The sequence below is a fragment of the Ambystoma mexicanum genome, chromosome 3q (assembly GCF_040938575.1).
Source record: "Ambystoma mexicanum isolate Mex_15411 chromosome 3q, UKY_AmexF1_1, whole genome shotgun sequence".
Lineage (NCBI taxonomy): Eukaryota > Metazoa > Chordata > Amphibia > Caudata > Ambystomatidae > Ambystoma > Ambystoma mexicanum.
In genome coordinates this window covers 153,452,856-153,474,913 of record NC_090926.1, presented here as the reverse complement: position 1 = coordinate 153,474,913, position 22,058 = coordinate 153,452,856, and the positions used below count along the sequence as shown (strand labels likewise).

General features: G+C 44.6%; 1 protein-coding gene across 4 annotated transcripts in view; it reads left to right on the top strand.

The window, feature by feature from the left end:
• The window catches only part of AVIL (advillin), a 289,148-nt gene that overhangs the window by 48,109 nt on the left and 218,981 nt on the right, over nt 1-22,058 (top strand). The window contains exon 2 of one of the 4 annotated variants that reach the window (XM_069653361.1): nt 16,653-16,817. The exons of the other annotated variants lie outside the window; for them this stretch is intronic. The gene's annotated coding sequence lies outside the window, so the exon portion shown is untranslated. The remainder of the gene's footprint in view (nt 1-16,652; nt 16,818-22,058) is intronic. 4 annotated transcript variants of the gene reach the window in all.

Below are 22,058 nucleotides of genomic sequence, written 5' to 3'. Positions count from 1 at the left end.
GCCAGTGCTGCGGTCTCTGCACTGGCTGCCAGTGGCCAAGAGGGTTGAACTCAAGTCTCTCTGCTTAGTGCATCAGGTGACCTACCGCCCGGGGGCAAAGTACTTACAGGACAAGTCTTCCTGGGCGTATTCTTCATTCCAGCACTGCCTGTTTGCTCACTGTTCTGCGCATTCGTCTCTCACGGATGGGTGGCAGCGCATTCTCAATCACTGTGGCGAAATTGTGGAATGCTCTGCCATTTCCCTTGAGCCTTATCGAAGTTCATTATGAGTTCAGCCGCTGATTGAAGACTCTGCTATTCTAGATGCTATGGGTTGGTTAGTTCTGTCTGATTATTATATCACCAAGATGCCCTTGGGTGGATGTGCACTTAATGCATTTGTTTATTAATAACAACAACAACAACAATAATAATAATAATCATAATAATAATAACAATGTAACTGTCTATCAAGTTCCCGCAAAGTCTGCAGTACATATTGTTCCAAGGAATTCCTTCCCTAGCTTCCATTATTTACATTGTGTTCACAGTGTTACATTTTATTTTAAGGGATTCTTTTGTTCTATAATTCACTGGGAATTCCTTGCTATAACATGAAGTGTCATGGGTAAGGGGATAGTGAAGCATGTATTCAGAGTCATGACTTTGCTTGCCAAATTAATTCTTATTTGCCTGCCATCTATGCCATACATTTGTCTTTTTAGTGCAGATTTGAACCTCAAAAACGAAATATCCCTAAAGTTATACTCAATGTAACGATTCCAGGTGCTTATTTATTTGTCAAGAATTCTTAAAGTAGTGTTACTCAGGCACCCAGGGGAATCAACGGCTGATAACACCATATGAGGCAGTAGGGAGTCTGGAGCGGCATGTGTTTGTTCCAATGTAACGTGAAGTGTCGAGCTTTCAACGAGCTGGCGATGTTTGTAATCCCAAATTCTGCAGGAAGATATTTTATGGGGATATTAGTGCAACAACTCATACTGCTTCTCTGACAAGATGCTTCTAGCTTTTGTATGCTTGACTGATGTTTACTACCCCATCTTTCTGCTCCATGCAATATGGCTGGAGGAATTTCAGCCATATAAGCCTCTATCACAGTCAGGGGAGTTGCTAGGTCTGGAAAAGACCCGGGGCTAAGCTGATGTTGGAACTGTTGGGACTGGGGGCTAGCTAGTCTTTTGGCTGTAGCTCCTGAGATTCTATCCGGGGCTACAACCAAAAGATCAGGGGCTATAGCCCCCTTAGCCCCCCCCTAGCAACGCCCCTGATCACAGTCTTCAAAGAATAGCCACAATGTTTTTTATCAAAGGCTAGGATTCCTAAACCTGTTGTCGGGCCTTGATCTTGACCTTTTCTACTTGTGATTTGCAGGAAGGTTTGGCATCAATTGATGTAGCAGGATAGTCAGATTCTGACACTGATTCCAAAGGCTGCGTGCATATGTACCAACAATATTTCTTTGCCCTCTTTTTGCATCCATAGTGCCATTATTTTTGTTTTGGTGGTGTTAATCTGTAGGCAAATTATTGAGCCATTGTTGGAGACAAGCAGAGGTGCAGTCTGGAGAACCAAATCACCTGCATAACCTAGCCATTCAATCCTTGCTTACCATGCCTGGGTTGAAACACCTTGACCTTGTAAGGAGCTAATGAGCCAGCAAGATCTGAGAGATACAAATTAAAAAGCAATAAACAGATATGATCCCAGGACCAAATGCGCTGCACCAACTAATATTCCTACAAATAGTCATTACATTATAAATGAACGTTGCAACAACAAGTCTAAGTATTTTTTGTTAGTCTCTTTTTAATGGTATGCCGACACGTGTTTCGACCTCTCCATGAGGTCCTCTTCAGGGCGTTTCTTTATTCCAAACGAAATCTTGATAGACACAATTCCTCCAACCTCCCTGCAGAGGAAAGTAACAGTGGACTCCTCAAACCTGACAAATGATACCCCTGTCAAATGCCTTACATAAGTAAGCTCATTCCATCACTGTTTCATATGGTCCCCAATACTAATTCCTCTGAGCAATCTCGCTCACAGAAAGCCCAATGGCACAGCCTGCAGAGATCTGCAGGAACAGAAAGGCAGCTTCCATAGTTGTACACAAATTAAAAAGTACCGGGACCAGTATGCAACCCTGTTTTAGTCAGATGTGGATATGCATTCGATTTATTAGGCCACCTGCATGGGTCAACCCGACTCTAACAGTGGTCTGCAAATAGAATGCAATTATCCTAAATAATTCCATCAGAATGTCAAACGAGATTAACTTATTCCATTGAATTTCACGAATGACCGCATCAAATGCTGAAGTGTAGTCAGCAAACGCAACATATAGGGCCTCATTATAAGGCTGGCGCTCCCGTAATGACGGGCCGGTACGGGACCGGCCCCCTTCATTCCGGGAGCGCCGATTATGAGCTTCCCATCATGGGACCCGGATCGCACGCCTGGTAAAACCAGACGTGCTTTCAGGGTCCCGCGAGTGGAAGAGGGAGACAATAACGGGCCAGATGTAATCTGCCCGTTATTATCTCCCTCCCAACTCCCATTGAGCCCTGTGGGGGCTCAAATGGGAATGGGGAAGGGTTCCTGCAAGGAGGATTTACCGAGTCCTCCTATGACGAAGTAACCCGGTAAGTCCCCATTGCAGGAACCCGGTAATGGAGCCTGGAACGGAGGAAGCCACGGCTACCACGGCTGGAGGAATGGCTCCATGGCTACCTCCATTCTCGTAATGAGGCCCATAGTGTCTGATTTAATACTCTAGACGAATATTGTATTGTGGACACTAAAGCTAATGTGTTGACATACGTTCCATTCCCCTTTTGAAAACCTGTCTGGTTCATAGGAATTATTGTACACACTTTTCCCCATTCAGTTGGCTCCAATAATAGCACTCTGGCAAAAGGTTTACCTGGAAAATCTAGCAAAGCTGGTATTCTGTAGTTTTTTCGGGTCGGTGCCAGGGACATAATTTCACCAAAATGCCAGGGTGAGCGGAAAGTGACATCACATGACCCTTGATCTCTGATGAGATCGCACGAGGGGATGTCATTTGACCCCACCCCAAAGTGGCATCACGGAAAGCCATGGAACACGACCCTTCACCCCTTGACAAAACAGGAAGTGGCAAATAGGATTGTTTCTAAGTACACTACAAAAAATATGGTTACAATATCACTGTAAATAAACATTTCATACAAGAATGTATCACCATATGTATCATTAATATCAGTGCGTATAGGCCCATATTACCAAATTACTGTGAGTGAGTGCAAGCAGACGTCCAAGGCCAATCGAGAAAGATGTATTATATATGCACTTAAGCGCTTCATAAGGAGCTAATATACATACAATATCACCCAACCTGTGTTGGCACTCATTTATCTATCTCAGCAGGATGAAAGGCTGAGTGACCTAGCTGGGAGTCGAACCTGCAACCAGCCTCAATGAAAGTAAATACATATAAGCAAATATTTTGTTTTTTTAGGGGTAGCAAGGAAGACCTCAGGGGTAGCAAGGGAGAGGTGTGACTCCTGACGGTCCACCTTCTGCGTGCTTTACCTTATCATTGCCGTTTTGGGTTGGATTTTCCACACGCCCCGGATGTAGGTAGAGTGGGTTGGGTAACCGCCTCCATGCATTTCCTCGCTCCATGCGGGGAATTCGTCAGCATCTCTGCCTGCATCACGTTTTCTACAGGTGGAGTCGCTGGGCTCCCTGTGGATTCTTCCCACTCTTTTGTGTTACTAAGAACAGGCGGAGTCCGTAGTGATCCCGTGTAATGGCGGCCAATGTTTTTTTTACATGGTGGCCATCATTGCCAGTCACCACCTTGTGTACATGTCTGTAATCACTGCACTTCCGCTGAATGATGGGTGACTGTCGAGAGTCCGTCAGAGTCCGTCAGAAGGTGTGGGCATTTCCGTCTTTCTTATCTGAGCCCTATAGAGATTTGTTGATGAACACACAACACAGGAGAACAGGCTAGACCGGGATTCGAACCCAGGTCTACAGGTTTTACAGTCAGTGTTTTAGATACATCTTCCACGGGGAGATAACCATGGGGCTGGGTCTATAAAGCAAGACACAAGCGAAAGTTGCTCCGTCCACCCTGACCCAAAGACACAGAAGGTTTGAGATTTTTTTTTTTTTGTGGCAAAATGAATTCGAAATGGAAGAGCGCTGGCCACCTGGCATGGGGTGTAAGCAGACTTAATTTGACCCTCCCGTGTGCAGAGATGGTGAAAGCTGTTTAGGGTTCTGTGAAGGAGAAGTTTGCAAATATTGTGCTTTGAGAGGGAGATAACAGCAACCCTCCATGGAACTGAGAGAAAAAACAACGGCAAAAGCACTACCCCATGGGCAGTATAAAAGCATGGGTTACACCTGCCAGATGGGAAGAGGCCGCCAGGCCCACATCCCTTCACAGCATCTCCTAGCTCTAGTCGCACTCAGCGCCCAGAACACATCTATGAAATTCAGGCTGAAGGCCTGCATTAATGGTCGCCAATCGGATGGAGATGAAATCGGATCTGGGGTGGAACAATGGCGTGGCTTCTAGCCAGGTTCTCATAAAACGACAGCAGCCTCCGGTGAGGGGACACGGCGCATTTCTTCATCCATTTTGCAAACTGCGTAACATGCTTTCTTCCTCTTTCGAAAGTATGTATTTACGAAGCCACCTACCTTCAGCATGACCTCAGGCCTATGGATGGACAGCAGAGAGTTCGCCAGAAAGATGCATTTTACACCACATCCTCCCCACTCCTCGAGTCAGACATATTGAAACGGTGCTACTAGCATCCAGAGGCGTTGCTAGGAGGTGCCTGAGGGGGCTTTAGCACCAGGTCTTTTGGTTGTAGCCCCGGATAGAAGCTCAGGAGCTACAACCAAAAGGCTAGCTAGCCCCCAGTCCTGACATTCCCGACATTAGCTTAGCCCCTGATCTTTTCCAGACCTAGCAACACCCCTGCTAGCATCACTGGGTGCTGTCACCGAACATAACCTCGCGTGTACTTGGCCAGGTAGGTATGGAGTCCCTGTGGTGAGATGCCAAGCAACTCATTTGGCATTGAGTCAGGACTGCAGTACTTTGCCACCTGCCTTCTTTAGCCTGCTGGGCAATTGTGAACAGTGTCACAAGCTGTCATCACCATGACGGACTTTATGCTGCACTATGCCTTGTATGCCCCCATGCCATACAACCACACTCTGCATTTTACCAGATTCCTAGGCATGATTAAGTCCTCACACTTTGCTACAGGAGACACTTCACTGCCTGTCTTCCTCTATCAATGGGGACATTCTGTTGTAGTGACAAAAGAGATGTACAGTCTGTAAGCTTGACAGAGCCTGGAGATGGTACCACCTCATATTTGGTTTATTGCACAAGGAGCACAATGTGGGGACAAGTGCGGCCGCACCCCACTTGTTAAGTGGATGTGCAGCGGCTGTGCCCCTTTTTGGCATAATGCAACAGATAAACAAAAACAAATCTGTGTACTGTCTTGCCCATGAACTACTCCCAGTGGACTGGCCATCCTTGGCCGGTGTGCAGTGTCATCTTTTAAAGGTATAGCTGGGTATTCCAATGACAGGTAAGGCTTTACACCTGGGTTAACGGAGCACTGCAAACACATATGAATGTTGTAAATCTGGATGGAACCAGCCCCTTGCAATAGGAAGCTTTTGTTTTGGGTTACATTTGACTGTGTACCATATAAATGAACTAGGCGCTTCGGCCAACTCACAGACAGAAATGTTCTTCTCCAGACAGTGTTTGTGGATTTCGCATGAAGTAAGACTAGTGGGGTGCACAGATTCCCTGGTAAATGCTAGCTCACACCCTCCTCCATGTGGCTTTGTTCATTATCTTAGATTCAACAGCACCCACCCCACCCCCCGCGCCTTAAGTGGAAAAAGTCTAAGCTAGGAAGACTCACAACCTTTCATGTAGCCAATGAATTGTTGAAGTAATGCTTCGAAGGCAGAGTGAGGCTGCTCGGCTTTTGAGTCCCCCAGAGTTAGCTTTATGGGGCTCCCCATAGATGTAGCAGGGACTGCTTCACAGGCATCTCCCTTTTGTGCCCATCAAGGTGCCAACACTCATGTGGAGCAGGGATAGCCACAAGAACAGGCAACTGCTATTGCAGTTTGCATCACAGCAGTGCTTTTTTCAAGAGTATGGAACCTTTCTTCTCCTGGCAAACAGCCCTTTCCATGTCATCTGAAACCTCAGTGCTGGGTCCCTGCCGCTGGCTCTGGACACTGTTGTCCCAATGAGACTATGGACCCTGGGGGAGTCTGCAGAGGAGTCCTCCCTGCCGTACGTGAGTAGTCTTATGAGTGTCTAACCTTTGGGTGCCCTTGGCCTAGCGCTCAGTCTTTAAGGCCGCCTTCACGCGTAGAACAACACATCTATAATTTCCTCTAGCAGGGCCTATGCAAACGCAGTTCCTCCCAGTTTCGTCGTCCCTTGGTGAAGCCCTGCATGCAGAAAAGTCTGGTAGTCTCTGGAAACATGTGCTAGAAATGTCCTAATGCCATCTCCGGAGTACAATACAGAGCATTTAGAGTGTGACCTTTGGTGCACTTTGAAAGTCTCTCAATTGTAGCTATTCCCACAAAATGACTCTTGCATTGTTTCTAGCAGTTGGAAAGTCGGTTGCTCTGCACTCTGACCAAGCTCTGGGGGAAGATCAACTGCACCCCTATTGCCAGGCTTGAAGAGTCGCCTCCCCCAAACTAGGTAAGATTTGTGTTGAGCCGCATGGCTACTGAGAGGTTATTTGCCGTCCTAGGCAGTGCCCCAGATAAGATTTTGAGGTTGGAGTATTTTACTCCCCATTTTTAAACTTTGAGAGTAAATATAATTTCAAGAGAGCAAAAACGACTTTTCTCCTTTGCCAGAGAGTCAAATATATATGACATCCAGCCGATGCATGCAAAAACTGCATGGAAATCATGACTGTGCGGCAGCTTTCTGCATTGTGACAGAATACACCATTCATTATTTCTCCAAGGTCTGGTCATTTGATCGCTCCTGTACATATTTAAAAGTTGAAAAACACATAAACCTAGGCAATTACATAGTAAAGCAAACATGAATTGTATTGTGTGTTTTTAGGTTCGATAATAGAATTGTCTTTTGATGTTTAATGAAACTCTTCATTTCCTGGAGCTATTACTACCGAATAGTATGGCAATGTTATGACACACCAGTCCAAAGGGGCAAGGACCCCATACTAAATTCTATATCAAATCTCATGGTCAAATAGTTATTTATATACAGCTTTTGGCAAAGCACTGAACATAGAACATATGTATCACAATTATCACCAGACCTAAGTTGGTACTCCTTTATCGACCTCTCAAAGATGAAAGACTGAGTTGGCCTTGCCGGGATTCGAAGCGGCAACCTACAGATCTTGCACAGATCGCAGCAACGAGCTCTCAACCGGCTGAGCTATCTTATTGGCTAACATCCTTCAGAGGTCAGTAAAATGAGTATCGACTGAGGTATAATAATCACAGTGCCTAGATGTTGGACGAACCATGTATGCAGAGCTAAACAAAGTGAAACATCTATCTGGATTATCACAGGGACAGGTTTTGCTGAGTTTCTATTGCAATTACAAATGTAATTCCATTTGTTTATTTTTGAACAGCGCTTACACTTCCTGGAGAGACAGGTTTTGGATGTTTAAATTGTAGTCTTGGAGATTTGAGAGGCTAGAACACCTGTGATTGGTGTAATGACAATCACTCACCCTTGAGCTAAGACTCTGCTGCTACTTACCATTTATAGTAACGTTACCCCATTGACTGCAAGGTTGAACGGATGCAAACTAGACCGTGCATACTCATAATTGTACACACTGTTTCCATAATTAGAGTGTACATAAGATTATAAGTGTAAACATGATCTGTCTTCGCATGATTATTATGCACACAGCACAGGAACGCTGAAAAATACAACTGGGAAATACTGGTTTGCTCGGACTGGAAAAAAAGCATAATTTGTTGCAAAAGATGAATTCTCAATTGCAACTTAGTTTTCCATCTCATTAGTTATACAATCCTAAAATGCTAGGAAAATAAACATGCACAGTGCTTCGGTTTGCTCCATGAGCATAAACACAGCAGACGCTGAATGGAAAGAAACCATTCCTTTTATCACAGTGTGCAGTTTCATTTTGTGAAAGGCTTCAGAGAAATACATTCTGTTTCAGAGGCTTGCAATTACATCCATGTAGATAAAAATCTAAAGAAGCGTTCTGGTTTCTATCAAGTACCTAACCTTTGCACTGCCCTCTGCTCTACATTTGCGTGTAAATGTACACAGGAAAATAATAAAGCTGTCGTATTTACAAGGTTTTCATGCACAAAAAGGCCTAGTACACACCTTATCTGGTGGCCTGATACTAGGTAAGGCGAAAGATTCCCACCACTCATCGCCCCTCTGGAGGTAACAAGGGCCCAAATCATGAAACTCTCAGCCTCTTGCCAACTGAAGCTCTGCTCAACTGTGGCATGCCTGCTCGACTATTGCCACTGCACGCTCCTGGATTGGAACCGATCACAGAGAAATAAACCGGCACATTTCTCACCCACGAACTCCACCAATCCATGCCAACATCCATGGAAAGCTACAGGGTCTACTCGCCACACATGTTCTGCCATCTGCCACATCGAGCAGGAAAAGGTTCTGGCATGTGGCATGTCAGGGATTTTGGAAACATTTGAAATACACAAAGAACTCATGAGGGTACAGTCCTGGCCTCCCAAAACAACCTCTGTTTCGATAAAAGTGGGGCTCAGAACAAAATGTTGATTGTACTTACATTTCACTGTTAGGCATGTTAGGAAGATTTAGGAGATTACACTTGGGTGTTACTAATCATCACAACGTGTTCCATTATAAAGTCTGGGGGTCGGGGGTCTAGTTTAGGTCACCCAAAAGTGATTCGTATGTATTTCGGCCCAAAATGCGCTAAAAGGCGATTTTGTGAAATACACTCTTATACTATTAATTGTCACACTGAAGAAAAGGCGAACATCAAGGGATTCGTTAAAAAAATCATCAATTTATTCAAAACGTGACTCTTTATGAAAACTTTTGTTAAAAAAGTATTCTTTTTAAAAATAAACCATTTGTTAACGACTAGTCTTTACACAAACGAATCAGTTTGTCAAAAATGAATTGATTTTTTAAAAAAACGAACAGCCTCTTTAATAAAATCAATCAATTTCTTAGAAAAACAAACCGGTTCACTGCTAAAAAATTCTGAAATCCCTGTTATAAAGCCAACTTGGACAGATGGAAGAGAGGCATGGTACAACATTGGAGCAGTAACACTTGTTAAGGCATGATCAGTTTCAATCACCCCCTGCCCCCGCCCCAGCCGCCACATGGTTGGAAACTTGGTCGTTTTTTGTTTGAACAACTGGCAAACAATTCAATCATTCGCATATTGTACCATTGACATTGGTCAACGTACGATAGCATTATAGACCACTTTACAAGGGATATGTGGAATTCCTAATTCCACTGCCCCCCAAGAGAGCAAGTCTTTTTTCCATGTTCACAGTTGCAGGCAGCGCTACCTTCCACAGGCTCAGCAGCAGGTTTCTCCAACTTCCATGTGCCCGCTAAGAGATGTGGCCAGCGCCAACATGTTCAGTGACAGCCATGGTTCACTCCCACATTAAAAACAATATGTTCAGCTTCAGGTCACACTGTGCTGGATAGCTGCACTTTTTGCAACAAGTTGTAAAACAATAAAGTAAAGCATTTGTGTTACCAGGTTACTGTGATGTCCAAGCAGCCTGGCCCCCTGGAGTACCATGTTTATTATTCTTAATCCACAGCATACATTTCAGTTCAAAGTTCAGCATCCCACTTTTGTTCAGAGCCCTGGTAGGAACATACTGTGTTGTTGGATGCACCAAATAAGCGCACTCCTTCTCTGCTTTGTGGCTGTAGTTGTTTTCAACATGTGCTGGCGGCTTTTGGGGCCTCTCGGATCCTTCTTGATGGACAGCCTTGGTCTTGCTTGATTCTTTAATAGGAAAATCCCTTGATGTTTTGATATAGCACATCATTCCAGATTCCACCCACTTATAGGTTCTGGGATAATAGGTGTTATTAGCCAGTTTAATGGCACTGAATTGAATCAACCCCAGAAGAGAAAAGGACTGAGTCAGCCATGCCGAGATTCAAACCTGTGGATGCAGATATAGGGGTGGGTGCTTGACTTGCTGAGATATCTTGCCGGCAAGCTAGCTCTGTTACCTTGAGTTTTAATGGACTCCATTGGCTTGGTTTGTTTGCCCCTGCCTCCATGAGTTTGGTTTGCATCTAGTTTCACAACTGCCTCCCCTGACTGACTTGGTTTACATATGACTCATTGGTTTACTTTGCGTGGAATTTTTGGTTTGCACCTGACTCTGCTTTCCGTTGATTCCACTGGCTCATCGTGAACATGACTTCACAGGCACGGGTAATGGCTGACTCCTTTTGCAAGTTTTGTTTATGACTGCATTGGCTTGGTATTAACCTCAGTTTTGGCCTGTACCCAACTCATTTTGATTGGTTTGCACCTGATTCAAATGGCTCCATTGGAACCTCACTCATTGGCTTAGCTTACATTTGGCCCATTGGTTTGCCCTGTAATCCACTGGGGTGTGCATCGAAGCGTTTATTTTATAGCAGATTCCATTGGCTTGGCTTTCATAGGGCCTCATTGACTTGACCTGGACCCAGCTACATTGGGTTGGCTTACACCTGGCGCTATTGTTTGGACCTACTCCTCTTTCTACTCAGTTGGCTTGCACTTGACCCCCTTTGGTTGGTGTGTACCAGACTTAATTGCCTTTGTTTGTACTCGGCTCCATTGTCTGAGGTTGCACTCATCTTGGCTTGGTTCACACATGGTGCATTGCTTTGGCTTTCTTCAGATTTCATGGCTCCGATTGCATCGGAACAAATTGTCTAGGTTAGCACATCACTTCCTTTACATTCCTTTCACCTGACGCCACTGACTTGCCTTGCATCTGACTCTATTGCACTGGCTTGCACCACCCTCTTCGGCCTAGTTTGGTTTAGTCTGAATACTCCAGGCTGTCTTTATTCTAATTGAATTGGCTCAGTATAATAGCGCCAGACCACATTGGTTTGCTTTGCATCTGACCCCCTTTGGCTAGGTTTGTACTATATGGTTTGTCATGCATACCTCTCATTGGATTGGCTTGTATTCCTTAAGGCTGGCTACCACCAGACACCCTTTGCTTATCTTGGGCATGGCTCCATTGACTTGACTTGCCTGCATTGGATAGGCTTCTTTTGTAGTCCTTTGACTTGACTTGACCCCCACTCCGTCGGTTTCACTTGCGCCTGACTCCATTGAGGTTTGCCTCTGTCTCCATTGGCTTGGCTTGTGCATCATTCCACCCACTTGGATTCTACTGGATGCTGCCGTCTTGGGTTTCAGTTGGCGCCATTGGCCTGGCTTCAGCTCAGCTTTATTTGCTTGGCGTGCACCATATTCCACTGGCTTGTCTGTTGCCTAGCCTCATTGGCTTGTGCCGTTGCCTGGCATGAGTGGCTTGGTTTAAACTTGATATCATCGGCTTGCCTAATCCTAATACTATTGGCTTGGCGGTCCCCTGGCTCTGTTAAATTGGCATGTATCCAACTCTATCAGCTTCACTTGTATACAATGCTCACTGGCTTGGTTTCTACCGGCTGTAATGGCTTGGCTATAGTCTGCCTTTATGGATTCAGTAGGGTTTACTGATGGAGGCTTGTATGGGGTGGTCCTACAGCTTTAAGTGCCGTGCATCACATTCGGAATAAAGGATCAGGAATTAGAAAAACAGGAGGCTGGCTGAACAAAGGAGTGTGTATGCGGAGAAGGAATGGGGGAGGGGAGGTCCAGATGTTTTTAATTCTTTGCAAGCCTTTCAATGCAGTGATGCTCAATGCAGCCGGGGGACCTGCGGGCTGGCAACATTCTTTTAGCAAGAGGTTTTCTCTGGACTGAAAATGGGCCTCATTTTGATGTCCTTTCACGGAACAAAGGACTCCAGTTCGAGCTCACAAAAAGCTGCACTGCATTTGCATAGTGGTGAAATGTCCCTCTTTCAAGGGGTCTGTGCCTCGTGTGACAGTACATACTACATATGGCCCACACACAAGCGTGGGGTATGCACATGTTTGCTCAGGGCAACAATGTTTAGTTTCAGTAATTGAAGCAAACGTTCAGAATAATGTAATTTAAAAGAAATAAAAGCCAAATTCAGGCATCACCCAGGGATGTAATTTCACCAAAATGCCAGGGGTGGCGGAAGTGACATTACTCAGCCCTTGATCTCTGATGACATCACAGGAAGGGATGTCATTTGATCCCACCCCCAAGTGACATCACAGGAAGTGATGGGACACGACCTTCATATGCATCTAGCACCAGTGTTTCCAGGCACTCTCATTTCGGCCAGATATAAGAACCGAGGCACAGAGGGAGGCGAGATTTGGCTATGATCACACATTTGGGGAATGTCTTTTTCCAGATTCAATGTGAAGCCTATATGTAAACATACAAAATGCAGTACTTGTAACAGGGTAACCGAAATCGCTAACGCAGGCCACAGCTAGTGTATGAAACATCTATAGATCAATGGACACAAAAGTACTCGTAATCTGTGGCATTGATGTGTTAAAGCCAAAAAAAGCACTGACCTGGTGAAGCGTGTGCTATCTGTTTACCCAGGGGCAAAATGCTGCACACGCAAGACCTGAAAATTAAATCATTGACCAGGATTTAGTATCAACAAAACTTCCTGGTTATAAATGTATCTATGAGTCTGCTACCACAACGATAGAATAAACCTATTGTGCGGGTGTAATATGAGGCCATCTGTTTCTGTGTGCATTTATCTTTAAGTACTGTGACAAGCAACCAAATGTCCCTACAACCCAGAGCCAAATATTAATGTCCTAGGCTTTCTTACATGACTCTTCTTCAATATTTTTTAACAGGGAGGGGTGTGGGGCGCTGCACTTCCCTCAAGAGTGAGGTTCAATGCATCTACGATTTTCAGAGCTCTATGTGCGAGGTGCATTATTCAATGTCCCCCCAATCCCCAGGACCGGCCTGGGAATGAAGCTTCCACAAAGCCCTTTACATGAAGGAGTTTGAGTGGGGAGGTGTGGGGTGAGTCACTCCATGTCTCTCTCACTTCTGAGACTGTGTGTGTCCAACGCTTATTTTCTTAAACAGTGTTGCACCAGAGCGGGGTCCTGGTCGAGTTTGCGGCCTCTCTCAACCATTCACATCACACTTGAATGCGTTCCTGGTGAGCAGAGCCCAATCAGTGGTGTAACACAAAATGTGGGCCCCCTGAGCCATACTGGGGACCCCCCCAAGCTCTTTAACAAAGGACAGGGCACGCCACACCACGGGCCGGCCCGGACCACCACATGTGCACAATGTCCATGATGATTATGGCGCTGCAGGGGCATGCACTACTCCAAGTGAAAGAAGTAAATATGTTTTTTTATCAAAGCAGAAATGTTTCACCTAGCGTAGGATGAAGGGGGCAGTGCCTGGTCCCAAAATATACCAGCCACCAATGGTGGTTGGTGAGTTGTTTTATTGGAGGGTGTAAATATTTGCCACAAATAAGCGATTGTGACCAAACATAGCGAGGGTGCCCGAAATCACAAACACGGTTTGGGGGTTGGGGGGGATTCAGGGGGATTCTTCCCCCCTCCCATGAGAACATTTTTTGAAATAATAGGTTGTAATGGTGCATTAAACGGCATACTTTCTGTGAAATTGTGGGTAGAAGGCCAGACTGTTTGCAATCGGTTTTGTAGGTTATGTCATGCTTGTCCCTTGAATATATGCCAGTATACAAAACACTTTCACGCTGGCTGTGCCCATACATATCCATGCTGGATCCACCAACACATGCTAGTATTGCCTTATAAGAATATACTCATGTTCGCTTTGAGATTTTTTTATAGTATCATTACTGGCACTAGGCACAGAGTTAGCTCTGCCAATATATGCCAGTACTCCAATGTAAGAAAATACTCCTGTTGGTTTGGCCATTAAAGGTGACATGTCACAATAAGAAAACATGTCCAAAATGGTTCCAATGTAAGCCATTCTAGACCCATAAGAACACTTATCCTTGCTTCATCATAGATGCGCAGTTAATAAAAAGTCATTATACAGTAACAAACATACAGGCCGCTACACCAAAACGTCAGTCTAGCGAGGTAATACTACTTATAATGCTTGCATTATCAAAGATGACAAGTAATAAATGTCATGCACAGTAAGCAATGGCTAGACTGGCTGTACCAAAATGCCATTCCAGCCAGGCAATGACACGCATAAAGTTGGCTTTGCCCGAAAATACCAGTAAAAGGTGCAAAATCAACAAAGGATGCGTCAAAAATGCTCTAGTGATCCCCAGTCTCCCAGGGCCTTACATACACACACACATGGGAATCCCCTTTAACCCACCCATACATCTTCTCTCACATTCATTCACACTGCATTCACCACACAGGCATGCACCCACCCACCAAGAACATTCACACACACAATCACATTAATACCTATTCACCCACCAGTCACTCACCCATTATATACCTTCTCTCATACACTTACACTGGCACCCACCCAGAACATTTACGCACACACACACGCACGCACACACACACACACACAAACACACACACACACACACATTCCTACTCACTCACCCACTATTCACTCACTTATAAACCTCTTACATCCACTTCCACTGCATTCTCCAGACAGGAACGCAAACACCCACCCACCGAGAACATTCAAACATACACTATTACATTCCTACTCATTCACCACACCATCTCTCGCATCCACTCACACTGCATTCTCCACACAGACACTTATGCATCCAGAACATTGAAACACACGATCACATTCATACTCATTCACCCACCAGTCACTCATTCATACGCCTTCTCTTACATCACTCTCATCACTGCATTATCTACACAGGCACCAAACCATCCACCCAGAAAATTCAAACACACACACTATCACATTTCATCTCATTCACCCATAGCACATACATACATACATCTAACACGTACTTCACACATGCAAAATACACATCACATTTTTTGTAAAAAGCCTTGTTACCTGTTTTTCCAGCTTCGGTCCATCAAACCAGGCCACCCTCGACTCCTCTGTGCTGCTCACAAACAGGAACCAGGAAGTTGACAGAGCTTCCTGGTTCCTGTATATGAGCCGCGAGGAAGCTGGAGGAGAAGGGTTTTGACCTGAACATGGCATGTAACATGTGCCACATGTTAAGGATTTCAATCAGGCAATACACCCAGTCTCAGCCTAGCATGCAATGCACAAATTAAATACTTATTTATTGTGTCTATAGGTTCAATATTCTGAGTGATATACCACTCATATCACACCCCTTCTCAAAAACCCCCAGGTCACAATGGACCAGGAATCAGGCTGGTTGGTAAAGGTAATATTTATTTATTTATTTATTTCAAATTCAAATCAAACATAGGTTTTAATATATGGGGCAGCAATCACCAATGTGGTGACAATACAAATCAGAAAGTAAGTAAGGAAGCTGAATTCACTTATAGCAATACAGAAGATAAAACACATAGAAAAGAACAGTTTTGACTTGATTGAAAAGATAGCGTTTAAGTTAAGATTTCCCCCTGCAAATTTCTCAACTCACAAACAAGCAATCCTACACATATGTAAGTAAGCAGCATGCATTTAGGAATATAGAACAGTGTACAGGGTTGGAATACAATCTTCCCTCCCCAAACAAGTGAGAAAAACCTTTGGAAATATTTCACTTTTTAAAATGACACTCAAAAATGGCTTAGAAAAACAATGAAAAGTGTGCAAAAATCTATAGCTATAATATGAGGAACAGTACACACTTTGAATCAGAATGGAAGTTTGGAAATACTTTGAATGGGAAAACACACGTGTAAAACTTTTGCAAAATTGCAAATTCCCTCCTAAATTTTCCTATGCGATTTTTAATAAAAATGGGTCAAATACACGTTTTCTGGGTAGGGATGTAGCTAAAGGTCTTAGGTTTAAGTCAGAGTTGAAATTAAGTCTCTAGCTATTCAATTGAGGAAGTTATGCAAGTTTGAATGAGAGGTGTTTTTAGAAAAATAGAACAGAGAAAAACAGAAAATCGGTTTTAAAAGGACAGGTTGATTTCACTTAAACTAGATTAATGGCTAAGAAAAAGAAGAATGCCACCCGTGAATCTCCACAGTTACTTGGCCACCGTAACCCTTCACGTGGTGGATACCCCATTTTCTTAAGGGGAATTACTTTATTTAATCCAAATCACTAATGACTTATGGTCTAACAAAACACAATGAGGAGAAATCAGCGCTAACACTCGGAATCACAAATAGGGTTGCAAGAATGGTTCTGATAATATTATGGGTTCTTAAGTTAAAGATGTGATAGGTTATAGGTTGGGATAGGACAAGGCAATATATGCTATGGTTCACTATGATTCCTATTGATACTTACAGTCCACTTTAATTTAATATTTGGACCGTTACAGGTTCTGGTCATCACGGATTGGGTCTACAGACAGCAGGGCACTTCTGGCGGGATAGGTCAGCTGGGCGGTTCTGGTCAACGGACTGGCACCTCAAACTGGACTGGATTGGATTGGCCCTTCTGGTTGCTGGACACTGTAGATAAGCAGGATGGCGAGTTTCAGCAGGTAAGCATGAATGGTAGCAAGCCAGACTGGATCAGAATTATTGGTTGGTTTCAGGAGTTGGGCCTAGCTGAAGAAGAGTTCAGCAATGGTGAGGCCTTGGCTTGGTAAAGAAATCTGGAATCAGGAACAAGATGGAGAATTCGGGAACAGAGCGCCACACGGAAATCAGGATGGAGTCAGGAATCAGTGTGTGTGTGTGTGTTGTGAGGTTTCCTTATTTATCCTGCCAAATGACATCACTAAGTTTATGGTAGGGGCAGACTTACAACCCACACCCACAAGGCTATGATTGGTAAAAGGCAGAGTTCCCGCCTTGCTTTTAGCTGGTTGGATGACAGAAAGGGTTGTCATATTTTATGATGTGACTTGGAAACCTCCCACAGTTATTTGGACCAAAATTGAACTTCCCACACATACATATTTATATGATTATGCCCTCTAATAAAATCGGACACATACATTACATATTTTGTGGGTTGCATTAACATCCAACTCCCAAGTTGGTGGGGCCTGGCTTTGTCTTTCTATGTTATTCTAGCAATTTTAAGCATAAAGGTTTGGCCTATGAATTCCTAATTCGGTACATATATGTGCAATCACCTGTAGTACATGGGTACACACAATATTAGATTTGCAGCATTAATAGCCTCTACGCAATTAGTCCTTTTTCATAACTTCAGTTCCTTACGCAGTAAGAAATCCTACCAAGTCTTCATATGTCTATCATAAATTCAGATTTCAATGTATGTACTTTTCATTCCTTTACTTATTTTTGCTGGCAAGTTAAATGTCATGAAGTTCTGTGGCAAAATAAGCAATTTAAACTCAAAATCACAGGTACGTTTTTTTTCTTACTTCCCAAGTGTGTGCAAATGGCCAGTCCTTTGAAGTTCACTGAGCAGCCTCTCCCAGCATTCTGCCCCTCCTCTGGGAGGATCATTGTCCAAGCCTTCTATTGTCTTTACCTGAGGTAAAGACGAATGTCTAATGAAGCACATTGTCATGAGTATGTGAGGCCTCCCAGCAGCAATTAGGCCTTCCTGCCAGCAGTGAAGTGTCAACCTTTCCCAGGCTGAGGACTGTCAAGCAGAATTGTTTTAAAAAAAAATAGTTAATTAACTCCAAACTGGGTTACTTTAAGTTCACCTACATCTTTCATTAAAACATATAAAATGAACACAGTTTATAGGTGGATTCTTACATTAGCATTCCTTTGACATTTCTTAAAGAATTAAGCCTTTCAACAAAAACATGCTTTCAAAACAGGCGATTTTGCACTTTCTTCATGGAAAAACACATTCAACTGAGTTCTTTTAAATCCGATTTTTCTATGCAGCACATACACATTGTATTCATCATTCTTTCTTCCCTTGAGAGCTGGAATTGTATGCAGTCTGGATGCATGTATCCAGCCTTTGTTTAAAGTTTCTATCTGCACAGCTGCTTCTGTTACATGTTGTAATTTTAGCTGCATTTTTCCCAGTGTAACTGAAAACAAATGTTCCTGGGCTGCCTTTTCCTTAGATATATTTCATAACTGCTGTCAGTCAATGAGGCCCGGTTCCTCTGGCCATACTGGATGATTCCGGCATTTCAGTACCCTTTTAATCTCAATGATTCACTGGAAATAAATGGATCTAGTGCCAAAAACAGCACTTTTGAAGGTTGCAAAGCTATTTTAAAAGGCATTTTTGGTTTTCAGCACAATTATGCTGCTTTGTTCCATGTTGAATGTGGCAAAGCCCACTGGCTTGCTCCTGCAGTGATGACTCTGTTTTCACCCCCCCCCCCCCTTGACTGTGTGTTGGAGGGTGTGCAGCCTTTTCTTGGTTGTGACCCAAACACAGTTTTGCAGATTATGGCACGCACAGGAGTCAGCACATCCATTTTGGGCTGTTTCTTTCACCATTTGTAAAGTGATGCAGTGGGGCACATTGGAATGGGTCAAAATATCCCACACACATGTCATGGTCAGCTTCAACCCCTACTGAGTGCTTCCTTCTCATGCTGGAAGCCCCGGCCCAGCCTTCACCCTTATGGGTGAAGACTGTGCAGGGGCATCCCCAGACCTGCAGTGGCAAGGCCCCCACACTACAGGGGCTGCAGGGGCCCCTGCTACTCCAGAAGCTTCAGTTTAAAAATAAACAAAACCATATATTTTTTTATTTTGACAGGGGTAGCAAGCAAGATTGCAGAGGTAGCAAGGGAGAACACAGCGGTCACGGCTGCAACCCCTAAATTACATTTAGATTGTAGAATGTAATTTAAAGCTCTTTGCACAATCCATTCAGCCATTTGGGATGGTGGACGCCAACATGTGTATGCCATGATAAAGAGATCCATTCCCACCAAATCTCTTGGCTCAGCCGGATCATGTGTCCTGTGTGCAACCAACACAGGAGGCACGGTGCTCTCCCATGCCAGCTAGAAGATATGGAACACAGATCTTAAAAGCTGGTCTTTCATCCTTTCTGTCCCCCTGCTGGGCACTCAGTTGTGGGGTTCTTGAGCATAACATCAAATGTCAATGCCCGCTCTTATCACTTAACGTTATACTACGAATGCCTACTGTAATGACCATCGGGTCGGGTTGTAAATGTAGCCATGTCACTCGTCCTTAACCCTTCTCGCTTCTCCCTCTCCCTTCTCCCTTCTCCTCCTATAGGCAATCAGAAATGGCCTTTTTCTACCTGTTGCTCCTTACAAAAAACACCAACATAAAATAAACTGAAATAGCTGGATAGTGGTCACCTACATGTCATGTACGAGAAACTAGTTTTTAAGTTCCAATGGTAAGGCAGGTAAGATAACATTAAAATATACACAATATTCAGTAGCCGCTGCCATACACTATAAGAATATGTATTACAAGACACAGAGAAGTTCTGTGCACCAACAGATGAGCGAGGCCAAGCGCAGTGGTTTGGTTGAAGGGCATGAGGCTCAGAGGGGGCTTGCACTACACTTGTAAGAAATAACATGCCCCTACTTTATATAATGATACTTGACAAGCTCCTCCAGCCCTCATTATGTGGTGTCAATGGGCCTCTGTTATAAGAGATGTTGCAGCTAAAGCTATACAGGAGGAGGTTTGAATCCATACTGTGATAATAAAACAACTAATGCACAGTTGCCAACACGACCCATTCCAATCTGTAGGTGTTAAGATGGATTTCTAAACTTGAGGAGGCTACCCTAGTTTAGTGGAACAGGTGAACCTTCTTGACAAACCAGACCAATCCACGGTAGCTTGGCAGGCGGTCAACACTAAGTCTCGGGAGGGGTGAGAGTGATTGGAAGCCCACAATGAGCACACACAGTAAAACTCCACGGATTACTCTTAGACAGATGTATATCAAAATACATAATTGTTACCACACACACTTTTCACTATGTAACATATAAACAAAATGTGTTTAGCCTAATGCGGATGAAAGGGGAGAACATAACCACAACCTGCAACAGAAGAGGTAAGTTCAACACAGATATCGCATTAGGCAGTACTTTGAAGTCAATCCCTATCTTATGCAGTCAAGCCCTAAGAAGTGAGGAGCCTTATGCTCAAAAGTACAGCAGTGCATTAACAATGCGCAGTCGGGTGTAAAGCGAAAAGCGGGTTCTTTTTCAGGGAGTGTCATGATGCTCCAAGGAGCCAGGTCCGACCCAGCAACCCCAGAGGCAGGCATCATTTCCCCCAGGGGAGTGCCAGCGGGCCCAAGCTGGGGCCCTTTGGACGCAGTCCTGGCGCCTTAGGCGCCAGGCTCATGTTGGACCTCTGTCCTGGCGCCTTAGGCGCCAGGCTCATAAAGCTAGACATGTGTTCAAGTGTTTTAATGTGCACTTACCTGATGCAGACCATGCTGCCACATCCAGGCCCTCTTGAGGCCTGAATAGGAACTACTTTACCTGTGGGACTACTTTCCACCCGGGTGTGGTCGGGGAAGGATACATACCTGATCGGAGGAAGGATACACACTTGGAACTTCTTCCAAAGCTATTTAAACCACACCCGATCAGCAACTCACGCTTCGTGTTGTTCTGCTCCTCGCAGCTGGACGCTCACCGTGTCAGCTCCTGCATCTGGACTTCAGCCACGCCTGTCAGCATCCTGGGTCACCTGCAAAGGGAGACAAGAGACCTACCAGCTAATCTGCACCACGGAGACATCCCCGACGATCCTGAAAGGGAAGACATCATTTTTAAAAGCATTTCGTTACGATCGGTGCAGCGCTGCATTTCACTCACCTTTCCTGGGTTCCTCCATCTTCAGCAGCGATCATCCGGATACACAGCCACTTCCCAGAGCCTAGAGAAAAAGACAATAATAAGAGGTGAGAGAAGGAAGGGAATAGGAAAAGCTCAGTTTCCTTCTAAGACTTACCTGTTGGGTCATTCCCATTTCATTTCGGGTCTTGCTGCTTCCACCCCGGCCCCTATGGGGAAAAAAGACAAAGATATTAGATGAGCAAATGCAAAAACATTACCTGAGCACTCATCTAGGAGTTACCAGATCTTTACTGGAACTGCACGTTTCACTTTGGGTCGGCGCCATATCTCCGGCATTCCGAACCCCGGCCCCTATGGGGAAAAGACATCAACATCAGCGCTTTGTTGCAAGAAGTCTCCAAAGGAATCTTCATTCATCACCTGAAAAAAGACAATGAACATTATTATTTAAAGCTTGAACTTTTGAACTTGCAACAGAACTTTTACAGCGCCTTACCAGTATAATCAAGCTTACCTGAACTCCCATCCAACCTCAATCCAGTGAAGTAACTGGGTTCAACGCGCCCCTGCGTCAGAAGCAGGATGGAGAGCTCGACCTTTCAGACCCTAAGGTGAGACTTCACGGGGAATCGTGGAAGGGTATCGTGGAGGGTTGGAAGAGAGTGGGAGGCTTGAGCATAACTCAGTCAGTAGGTAATACTCCCTTTTCACACAGGGGAATATTCCTGCGAGCCGGATAAGCCAGAGTAGAGGGCCCTTCCTGTCCATCTTCAGAGTCCTGCGCTTCACCATCGAAGAAGCATCAGCACTCGAAGCCAGACCTGCGCCTCCGTGGGAATCAGGTGAGCGTTACAGGGAGCTGTTCAGGAAGGAGGTTGAGGTGATGAAGAATAAAGCCCTACTCCTTAAGGAGGGTCTACCCTTGCAGATAGAGCAACTTCAGGAGTTCGGGAATAGCTGGGGAGCGCAGGCTAGACCAGCTAAGGTGAGTATCTTTTCAGGGATTCTCGTACG